Here is a 12,077-nt window from a genome sequence, read left to right as displayed (position 1 = left end):
TGAACAAGGCCCTTGCCATTCTTAAGTTGATAATTGTACAAACATCGTGACCATGATGTAAATCTCATTGCAGGTACGAAACAAGGTATCCCTGTCTGACGATACCTTTCACCGTTTGCCTCACCAAGGCAGTCCTGATAAGAACATAAGAACTAGGAGCAGGAGTAGGCCATCTGGCCCCTCGAGCCTGCTCCGCCATTCAATGAGATCATGGCTGATCTTTTGTGGACTCAGCTCCACTTTCTGGCCCGAACTCCATAACCCTTAATCCCTTTTTTCTTCAAAAAACTATCTATCATAACTGCTTGACTCTAATCACAAAGTCACACCTTATTCATCCCCCTTATTTCTCTGGGTTTCACTCCTCTTAGCATCTCATCTTGTTCCAATACTCCTTCCACTCATTTAAACTCTTCATTCCCTCCCACTCACCAGAATATAATCCGTATTCTCTTCCAGAAATACATTCACGGCTTTCCTCCCTTACCTTTTCACTGACAGACTTCTCATCCTCAGTGATTTCAACGTCCATCTCAATTCATCATTCTCTCTCTCTCTCTCCTCTGAATTCACTGTACTCTTATCCTCCCTTAATCTCACCCTCCATATGATCTCCCCAGCCCATATTCATGGTAATTCCTTTGACCGCCCCTTCTGATGTAGATTTGATATTCCCATTGTATCAGTCACAGACAAAGCCATCTCTGATCTTTTACTTGTGTGGAATTTAACATCTCCTCCTGGATAGGTTTGGAGGCAGGGTGTGATCAGGCAGGAGGCCTTGACGTTGCGGTATTGTCACTGAACTAGTAAACCAGAAGCCCAGGGTAATTCTCTGGGGACCCGGGTTCGAATCCCTCCACTGCAGATGGTGAAATTTGAATTGAATAAAATCTGGATTTAAAGTCTAAGGATGACCGTGACACCTTTGCCGATTGTTGTAAAAACCCATCTCGTTCACTAATGTTCTTTAGAGAAGGAAATCTGCCATCCTTACCTAGTCTGACCTATATGTGACTCACTCCAGACCCACAGCAATTTAGTTGACTCTTAACTGCCCCTCGCAATTAGATATGGGCAATAAATGCGGGCCTAGCTAGTGATGCACACGTCCCATGAACGAATAAAAACAAATGTGTTCACCAGCTGCCATCTGCCATCCAGGGTTTCCAGAAGCCTTCTGAGGGGTCCCTAGTTCATTGGCACTTTGTGCCCGGTCGTTAGTGCTGCTAGAATTGGAAAGGCACTGGACTCTGACTGACCAGCAGCTCCTGGGGAGGGATTTCTGCCCAGCTGGGGTATTAATCAGATGGGAAGTCTGCGCTGCCCATATAAGAAGTCTTACAACACCAGGTTAAATTCCAACAGGTTTGGTTCAAATCACTAGCTTTTGGAGCACTGCTCCTTCCTCAGGTGAATGAAGAGGTAGGTTCCAGAAACATATATATAGACAAATAGATATATAGCCGCTACTTTGAATGCGAGCCTTTGCAGGTAATTAAGTCTTTACAGATCCAGAGAGAGGGATAATTACAGGTTAAAGAGGTGTGCATTGTCTCAAGCCAGGACAGTTGGTAGGATTTAACCCAGATGGTGGGGGGTGAATGTAATGCGACATGAATCCAAGGTCCCGATTGAGGCTGTACTCATGTGTGCGGAACTTGGCTATAAGTTTCTGCTCGGCGATTCTACGTTGTTGCGCATCCTGAAGGTTGCCTTGGAGCCCAAAGATCAGAGGCTGAATGCCCTTGACTGCTGAAGTGTGCCCCGACTGGAAGGGAACATTCCTGCCTGGCGATTATCGTGCGATGTCCATTCATCCGTTGTCGCAGTGTCTGCATGGTCTCGCCAATGTACCACGCTTCGGGACATCCTTGCTTGCAGTGTATGAGGTAGACAACATTGGCCGAGTCTCACGAGTATGTACCACGTAACTGGTGGGTTGTGTTCACACGTGTAATGGTGGTACCCATGTCGATGATCTGTCACGTCTTGCAGAGATTGCCATGGCAGTGTTGTGTGGTGTCGTGGTCACTGTTCTGAAGGCTGGGTAGTTTGCTGCAAACAATGGTTTGTTTGAGGTTGCGCGGTTGTTTGAAGGCAAGGAGCGGGGGTGTGGGGATGACCTTGGCAAGATGTTCGTCTTCATCGATGATGTGTTGAAGGCTGCGAAGAAGATGTAATAGTTACTCCGCTCTGGGAAAGTACTGGACGACGAAGGGTACTCTGTCGGTTCTTTCCCATGTTTGTCTTCTGAGGAGGTCGGTGCGGTTTTCTGCTGTGGCGCGTTGGAACTGTCGATCGATGAGTCGAGCGCCATATCCCATTCGTACGAGGGCATCTTTCAGCATCTGTAGATGTCTGTTACGCTCCTCCTTGTCTGAGCAGATCCTGTGTATATGGAGGGCTTGTCCATAGGGGATGGCATCTTTAATGTGTTTGAGGTGGAAGCTGGAGAAGTGGAGCATCGTGAGGTTATCCGTGGGCTTGCGGTAAAGTGCAGAGGTGACCGTCCTTGGTGGAGATGAGTGTGTCCAAGAATGCAACCGATTTTGGAGAGTAGTCCACGGTGAGTCTGATGGTGGGATGGAACTTCTTGTTGTCATCGTGTAGTCGTTTCAGTGATTCTTCGTCGTGGGTCCAAAGGAAAAAAATGTCATCAATGTATCTGATGTATAACGTCGGTTGAAGGTCCTGTGCGGTGAGGAGGTCTTGTTCAAACCTACGCATGAAGATGTTGGCATATTGAGGTGCGAATTTGGTCCCCATGGCTGTTCCGTGTGTCTGGATGAAGAACTTGTCAAATATTTCCTCCTGGGGAGGAGTACTATCTCATAGCTAATCTTTTTTTATTTAATAAATGCTCCATTCTTTTGTTAAAGGTTTGTCAGCTGTCTTGTGACCCTGTTCATCCACATCACTAAACTAAATATAAAAGTTACGATCTACCGAGCGGAGATTGCAGCACTGCACAACCCTCAAAGTTAACTGTACTCTTTTAATCTCGAAAATCCTGATTTTAATTGTCCCACCATTGGCAGCTGTGGTGACATGTATCACTGTAAATACACAAGGGGTTAATGTAAATACACGTAGACTTGATAGACACTAGAGGGAGAACCAGAGACATGACATACAGGCATTCAACCAATAGGCCAGTAAGATAGGACACGACCAATGGGCATTCACGATACACACAGAGGTGACACTACCACAGGGGGGCATTACACCAACCCATATAAAAGGACACAGCACACATGCTCAGCCAGTGGAGGCTCTCAGTGAGTACACAGGATTGATTCAACATCACACCCACCACCTGGATTGTAGCAGACTGGTTTGTCAGTTTGAGTAGCTATAGCAGGATTAACAGGAGAGTCGAATCCAAGTAGGAGAATTGTTAACAGTTTAATAAATGTGTTAAAGCTATCTCCAAGTCTCAACCTTCCATTGTCAGAGTGCACATCAAGGAAACAGCTTATGCTACTTCAAGAGCATAACAAAACATGGCACCCATGGAGTGACCTGTTAAATCCATATAGTTACAACTCAGCAAACAGTGACAACCAGCAACGGCAGCCAGGCAAGATGATGTTCGGGATTCCGCTTCCACAGCAGCTCAGGTACCAAGGCAATCTCAGTGAAAACTGGCGTTGGTTCAGGCAGAGATTCGAGATCTACCTGGTAGCGTCTGACTGAGGTGGCATGGCAGATGCAGAGAAACTAAAGCTTCTACTTACCATCGTGGGTCCAGAAGCAGCTGAAATCTTCCAGACCTTCAAATACTCAAAGGGGCAAAACAAGAGCGATTTTCAGGCAGTCCTGGACAAATTCCAAGAATTCTGCGAGAAACATACAAAACAAATGGTGAAAGAGGCGCCAAAATTCACCACGAGGTAGGCTTGCAGCAGAAAACAGCAGTTTTGATTGGCGGCCATCTTGGAAAAGGAGCCGCACATGTGCAGTTGAGAAAAAGGCCCCAAGTAAAGGAACAGCGATCTGCGCATGCTCTATCGATTCCTATAACCTATGTCACACGCTTCGCAATGTCAAAGGCCCCATACCACGCCCGCTTAAAGGGGAAATGTCCCAAAACACGGAAAAAACAATTTAAAGCCGTAAAACTCAATTCTTTCACCTAGAACGACAGCACAATGCCTGAAATTCGACCAGTAGCTGAAAATAACCTCTGCAGAACCCTGCAACAAGCAGTTAGCACCGCCCACAGAGATGATACAGTCCTTGAAGACTATGACTCAGACCTTGAATTCTTCTTTGGACATCGCGAGCCCAATGCCAGCTCCGACACAAAACGTGATGATATGGTCCCAGAAGACTACGACTCAGACGAAGATTTCACCTTGGGAGGTGGCTACCCCAGTACCAAATCCGAACCGCAACTAGAGATGTTGTACATTGAAGACCCCGATGATGAGTTCTTCGGATTGGAGAATCTTCAGCCCAGCATATATGACATCCCAACTCATGAGTGCAGGATTATGCTGCGGCCTGACACCAAGAGACAGAGAGCGGGACAAGCCCACAGAGAGCGGCCTGCTGCCACACAGAGAGTGGTCCACACACCGCGAAGGGTCCCCGGCTCCACACAGAGAGTGGTCCGTGCACCGCGAAGGGTCCCCGACTCCACACAGAGAGTAGTCCGTGCACCGAGAAGTGTCCCCGACTCCACACAGAACGCGATGAAAGACTCCACAGTGAGCCTGTGGACAGCCTCCACAATAGAAGCAACACAGACTCCAGAGCGCAGCCTTTGCATGAACAAGAAGTGACTCGAGTGACACAAGTCTCCACAGCGAGCTCGTGGACAGCCTCCACGATAGAAGGAAAGCGAGACTCCAAAGTGCAGTCCTTGCATGAACAAGACCATGAGGGTCTAGCAACCTCCTCTGAGCAACCAGCGGCAGACGATGCAGGTCTGCCACGCTCAAGTGAACAACAGAAAGACTATGACAGTCTGCCATGCTCAAGTGCACAGCAAGAAGACTATGACAGTCTACCACACTCCAGTGAACAAGAAGAACACACTGAGGCTCTAACCACTGTGTGTGCAGCAAGTGACGATGACATCCCACTTCCCAAATCAGATGTGCAACGTGACAGCTAGTGTATACAGAGGAACTCGACAATCACAGTGAGACTTCTGGTGACTCCGGTGATACCACGTTACTTCAAACCTCATTCGCTCGAGCCTCTCCACAAGCAAATGCAGTCCTGAACATTTTGACTCCAGACGTGGAGCATCAAGAAACTTCAGCTGACTCAAGTGAATCTGTAATGACTCCGGACAGGAAGCGGCAAGAAACCAAAGCTGAAGTAGGTGAACCAGAAAGGGCTCCAGATGGGGAGCATTGACAAGCCAAAACTGACTCAGGTGACACAGACCAGACTCCAGATGGGGAGAATCAACAAGCCAAAGCTGACCCAGTAAGCCGGGCATGACTCCAGACGGGGAGCGCTGCAAACTCAGTGACGGCACGCTCAAGGAAACAGCAGATGCCACAATGCACGCTGACACGAGTAACTGTGTGCAGGACTCGTATTATCCACAGAGTGTGGTCCTTGACCACAGCAAACTCAACAACAACATCAAAGACAATAACAAGAAGCGTACCAGAGGCAACAACGTCGACAGCAAGCACAACAAACACAACGCCACTGGAACTATGACTGGTACGACATGGTACAACTCTGCCCATCAGGGACATTGTTATTGCTCAGCTCAGTACAATGACATACCGTGGCAGGATGACACAGATTGCATACATCGCTACCACAAGCATCGGAAGAAAAAAAGACTCCAAATCAGACAACAAAGTGATTTGACCACTTCTTGGTTCCTTACGCACAGGGACACTGATGGCGTTCACAAGGACATGCCACCTCAACATCACCACCTCACCAACCAAACAAGAAAGACACTCGACCATAATAATTCATGAATTTTGGACTCATGCATATGATTTGGACTTATTGTTTAATGATCACTGTTATCATAACTTGTACTTAGTATCACTTATCTACCCGTTTTTGTTCAATTTTCTTTAATACTGTACAGAAAATATGTAACGCGAAAAAAGGGGGATGTGGTGATATGCTTTACTGTAAATACACAAGAAGTTAATGTAAATACACATAGACTAGATAGACACTAGAGGGAGCACCAGAGACATGACAAACAGACATTCAACCAATAGGTCAGTAAGATAGGACGCAACCAATGGGAATTCACGATACACACAGAGGTGACACAAGGGGCATTACACCAACCCATATAAAAGGACACAGGACACATGATCTTCCTCTTTCCAGTGGAGACACTCAGTGTGTACATAGGGTTGTTTTGAAACACATCACACCCACCACCACCACCACCAGGGGCTGGTTTAGCTCACTCGGCTAAATCACTGGCTTTGACAGCAGGCCAGCAGCACGGTTCGATTCCCGTACCAGCCTCCCCGGACAGGCGCCGGAATGTGGCAACTAGGGGCTTTTCACAGTAACTTCACTGAAGCCTACTCGTGACAATAAGCGATTTTCATTTTCATTTCATTTGTAGCAGACTGGTTTGTCAGTCTGAGTAGCTATATAAGGATTAACAGGAGAGTCAAATCCAAGTAGGAGAATTGTTAACAGTTTAATAAATGTGTTAAAGCTATCTCCAAGTCTGAACCTTCCTTTGTCAGAATGCACATCAAGGAGGCAGCTTATGCTACGTCAAGAGCATAACAAAACATGCCTTCAGCTACCAAGGTCCCAAGTTCTGGAATTCCTTCCCTAAACTTTTTGGCATCATTATTTCTCCTCTTTCCTTTAAGATGTTCCTTAAAACTATCTCTTTCAAAAAGCTTTTTGCCGTATGCCATAATATCGCCATGCGTGTTTCAGTGTCAATTTCTTGTTTTAACATAAGAACATAAGAACTAGGAGCAGGAGTAGGCCATCTGGCCCCTCAAGCTTGCTCCGCCATTCAATTAGATCATGGCTGATCTTTTGTGGACTCAGCTCCACTTTCCGGCCCGAACACCATAACCCTTAATCCCTTTATTCTTCAAAAAACTATCTATCTTTACCTTAAAAACATGTAATGAAGGAGCCTCAACTGCTTCACTGGGCAAGGAATTCCATAGATTCACAACCCTTTGGGTGAAGAAGTTCCTCCTAAACTCAGTTCTAAATCTACTTCCCCTTATTTTGAGGCTATGCCCCCTAGTTCTGCTGTCACCCGCCAGTGGAAACAACCTGCCCGCATCTATCCTATCTATTCCCTTCATAATTTTTTATGTTTCTATAAGATCCCCCCTCATCCTTCTAAATTCCAATGAGTACAGTCCCAGTCTACTCAACCTCTCCTCATAATCCAACCCCTTCAGCTCCCGGGATTAACCTAGTGAATCTCCTCTGCACACCCTCCAGCGCCAGTACGTCCTTTCTCAAGTAAGGAGACCAAAACTGAACACAATACTCCAGGTGTGGCCGCACTAACACCTTATACAATTGCAACATAACCTCCCTAGTCTTAAACTCCATCCCTCTAGCAATGAAGGACAAAATTCCATTTGCCTTCTTAATCACCTGTTGCACTTGTAAACCAACCTTCTGTGACTCATGCACTAGCACACCCAAGTCTCTCTGAACAGCGGCATGCTTTAATATTTTATCGTTTAAATAATAATCCCGTTTGCTGTTATTCCTACCAAAATGGATAACCTCACATTTGTCAACATTGTATTCCATCTGCCAGACCCGAGCCCATTCACTTAACCTATCCAAATCCCTCTGCAGACTTCCAGTATCCTCTGCACTTTTCGCTTTACCACTCATCTTAGTGTCATCTGCAAACTTGGACACATTGCCCTTGGTCCCCAACTCCAAATCATCAATGTAAATTGTGAACAATTGTGGGCCCAACACGGATCCCTGAGGGACACCACTAGCTACTGATTGCCAACCAGAGAAACACCCATTTATCCCAACTCTTTGCTTTCTATTAATTAACCAATCCTCTATCCATGCTACTACTTTACCCTTAATGCCATGCATTTTTATCTTATGCAGCAACCTTTTGTGTGGCACCTTGTCAAAGGCTTTCTGGAAATCCAGATATACCACATCCATCGGCTCCCCGTTATCTACTGCACTGGTAATGTCCTCAAAAAATTCCACTAAATTAGTTAGGCACGACCTGCCTTTTACGAACCCATGCTGCGTCTGCCCAATGGGACAATTTCTATCCAGATGCCTCGCAATTTCTTCCTTGATGATAGATTCCAGCATCTTCCCTATTACCGAAGTTAAACTCACTGGCCTATAATTTCCTGCTTTCTGCCTACCTCCTTTTTTAAACAGTGGCGTCACGTTTGCTAATTTCCAATCCACCGGGACCACCCCAGAGTCTAGTGAATTTCGGTAAATTATCACTAGTGCATCTGCAATTTCCCTAGCCATCTCTTTTAGCACTCTGGGATGCATTCCATCAGGGCCAGGAGACTTGTCTACCTTTAGCCCCATTAGCTTGCCCATCACTCCCTCCTGAGTGATAACAATCCTCTCAAGGTCCTCACCTGTCATAGCCTCATTTCTATCAGTCGCTGGCATGTTATTTGTGTCTTCCACTGTGAAGACCGACCCAAAAAACCTGTTCAGTTCCTCAGCCATTTCCTCATTTCCCATTATTAAAACTCCCTTCTCATCCTCTAAAGGACCAATATTTACCTTAGCCACTCTTTTTTGTCTTATATATTTGTAGAAACTTTTACTGTCTGTTTTTATATTCTGAGCAAGTTTACTCTCATACTCTATCTTACTCTTCTTTATAGCTTTTTTAGTAGCTTTCTGTTGCCCCCTAAAGATTTCCCAGTCCTCTAATCTCCCAGCAATCTTTGCCACTTTATATGCTTTTTCCTTCAATTTGATACTCTCCCTTATTTCCTTAGATATCCACGGTCGATTTTCCCTCTTTCTTCCGTCCTTCCTTTTTGTTGGTATAAACCTTTGCTGAGCACTGTGAAAAATCGCTTGGAAGGTTCTCCACTGTTCCTCAACTGTTCCACCATAAAGTCTTAGCTCCCAGTCTACCTTAGCTAGTTCTTCTCTCATCCCCTTGTAATCTCCTTTGTTTAAACACAAAACACTAGTATTTGATTTTACTTTCTCACCCTCCATCTGTATTTTAAATTCCACCATATTGTGATCGCTCCTTCCGAGAGGATCCCTAACTATGAGATCATGAATCAATCCTGTCTCATTACACAGGACAAGATCTAGGACCGCTTGTTCCCTCGTAGGTTCCATTACATACTGTTCTAGGAAACTATCACGGATACATTCTATAAACTCCTCCTCACGGTTGCCTTGACCGACCTGGTTAAACCAATCGACATGTAGATTAAAATCCCCCATGATAACTGCTGTACCATTTCTACATGCATCAGTTATTTCTTTGTTTATTGCCTGCCCCACCATCTCGTTACTATTTGGTGGCCGATAGACTACTCCTATCAGTGACTTTTTCGCCTTACTATTCCTGATTTCCACCCAAATGGATTCAACCTTATCCTCCATAGCACCGATGTCATCCCTTACTATTGCCCGGATGTCATCCTTAAATAACAGAGCAACACCACCTCCCTTACCATCCACTCTGTCCTTCCGAATAGTTTGATACCCTCGGATATTTAACTCCCAGTCGTGACCATCCTTTAACCATATTTCAGTAATGGCCACTAAATCATAGTCATTTACGATGATTTGTGCCACCAACTCATTTACTTTATTCCGAATACTACGAGCATTCAGGTAAAGTACACTTATGTTGGTTTTTTTACCTCTGTTTTGAATCTTAACATCTCCAGTTTTATTCCTTTTGTTATTACTGGGCCTATTCACTGTGCTCCCCTCAGTCACTGTACCTTGTACTGTCGCCCTTATGGATTTCTGACTATGTCTTCTCTGCCTTGCACTTTTCCCCTTACTTCCTTTTGTTTCTGTCCCTGTTTTACTACCTTCCAACTTCCAGCATTGGTTCCCATCCCCCTGCCACATTAGTTTAAACCCTCCCCAACAGCTCTAGAAAACACCCCCCCTAGGACATCGGTTCCAGTCCTGCCCAAGTGCAGACCGTCCGGTTTGTACTGGTCCCACCTCCCCCAGAACCGGTCCCAATGCCTCAGGAATTTGAATCCCTCCCTCTTGCACCATCTCTCGAGCCACGCATTCATCCTATCTATCCTGACATTCCTACTCTGACTAGCTCGTGGCACTGGTAGCAATCCTGAGATTACTACCTTTGAGGTCCTACTTTTTAGTTTAACTCCTATCTCCCTGAATTCCGCTTGTAGGACCTCATCCCGTTTTTTACCTATATCGTTGGTGCCTATGTGCACCACGACAGCTGGCTGTTCACCCTCCCCCCCCCCCCCAGAATGTCCTGCAGCCGCTCCGAGACATCCTTGACCCTTGCACCAGGGAGGCAACATACCATCCTGGAGTCTCGATTGCGTCCACAGAACCGCCTGTCTATTCCCCTTACGATCGAGTCCCCTATCACTATAGCCCTGCCATTTTTCTTCCTGCCCTGCTGTGCAGCAGAGCCAGCCACGGTGCCATGAACCTGGCTGCTGCTGCCTTCCCCTGGTGAGCCATCTTCCTCAACAGTATCCAAAGCGGTATATCTGTTTTGCAGGGAGATGACCGCAGGGGACACCTGCACTGCCTTCCTACTCTTGCTCTTTCTTTTGGTCACCCATTTTCTATCTCCCTCAGTAACCTTCACCTGCGGTGTGACCAACTCGCTAAACGTGCTATCCACAACCTCCTCAGCATCGCGGATACTCCAAAGTGAGTCCATCCGCAGCTCCAGAGTCGTCAAGCGGTCTAACAAGAGCTGCAACTAGACACACTTCTTGCACGTGAAGGAGCCAGGGACAGTGGACGTGTCCCTGAGCTCCCACATCGCACACAAGGAGCATGACATGGGCCTGGGATCTCCTGCCATGTCTTAAACCAGGGGTGGGCAAACTACGGCCCGCGGGCCGCATGCGGCCCGCCAAAGGTATTTCTGCGGCCCACCAAGTCATTAAAAAAAAAAAAAAAAAATTTTTTTTTAAATTGTTTTTTTTTTTTTTTTAATTTTTTTTTTAAGGTTAATGGGGGGGTGGCTGTTGGGTTACTTACTGGTATAGGGTGGATACGTTGACTTGAGTAGGGTGATCATTGCTCGGCACAACGTCGAGGGCCGAAGGGCCTGTTCTGTGCTGTACTGTTCTATGTTCTATATGAGGCGCCCAGAATCATAACCGGGTGAAGTAATTATTTTACTTAATATACTATGCGGCCCTTTGTGAATTGTGAATTTCTGAATGTGGCCCTTGCACGGAAAAGTTTGCCCACCCCTGTCTTAAACCCTTGGTAAACTTAAACAACTAGAATTTCAAAATAAAATAAATAAATTAGACAATGAAAAGAAAAAGAGAGACTACTTACCAGTCATTTACCAGGGTTAAAGAGCACCTCCTCACACTCTGCACCGAATTACCTCACTGCACCAAATTACCAAGTTTCAATCCTCCACTCTGTATGAGTCTCACTCCGGATGAGTCTCCTGGAAAGTGCTCGCATTCATTAAGCACATTTTGGTCATTTCTTATGTTAAAGATGCTTTACAAATACAAAGGTGGGGTTCTCCGTCGTCCAACGGCGTAATTGGGAAAGAAGATTGGGCGGAGAATCGGTTTTGACGCCGAAAATATGGCCGGCGTCGGGATTACACCAAATCACAATTCTCCGGTGCCTTGACAATGGCGGCAATGTGTTCCACTCCACATGGACAGTAAACCCCATTTGTTTGTCAGTAGCGGGCCTGACCTGGTAATCTCCGGGGCCTCCGCAATTCTCCGCCTCCACTGGAGGGAATTCCCGACTGCCAGGTTCACTTTTGCTTTTAAGAATTGGGAAAATAGCGCCATGGCTGATGAGGGAGAGAGAGGAGGTAGAACACGGAGAGATGCGCTGTGGGGTGCCAGGCTGGACACTGGCTGGATTGGCTTGGGTGGGGGTAG

Source organism: Scyliorhinus canicula, chromosome 1 (assembly GCF_902713615.1).
Source record: "Scyliorhinus canicula chromosome 1, sScyCan1.1, whole genome shotgun sequence".
In the NCBI taxonomy this organism is placed as follows: Eukaryota; Metazoa; Chordata; class Chondrichthyes; order Carcharhiniformes; family Scyliorhinidae; genus Scyliorhinus; species Scyliorhinus canicula.
This window is presented reverse-complemented; position numbering follows the sequence as displayed.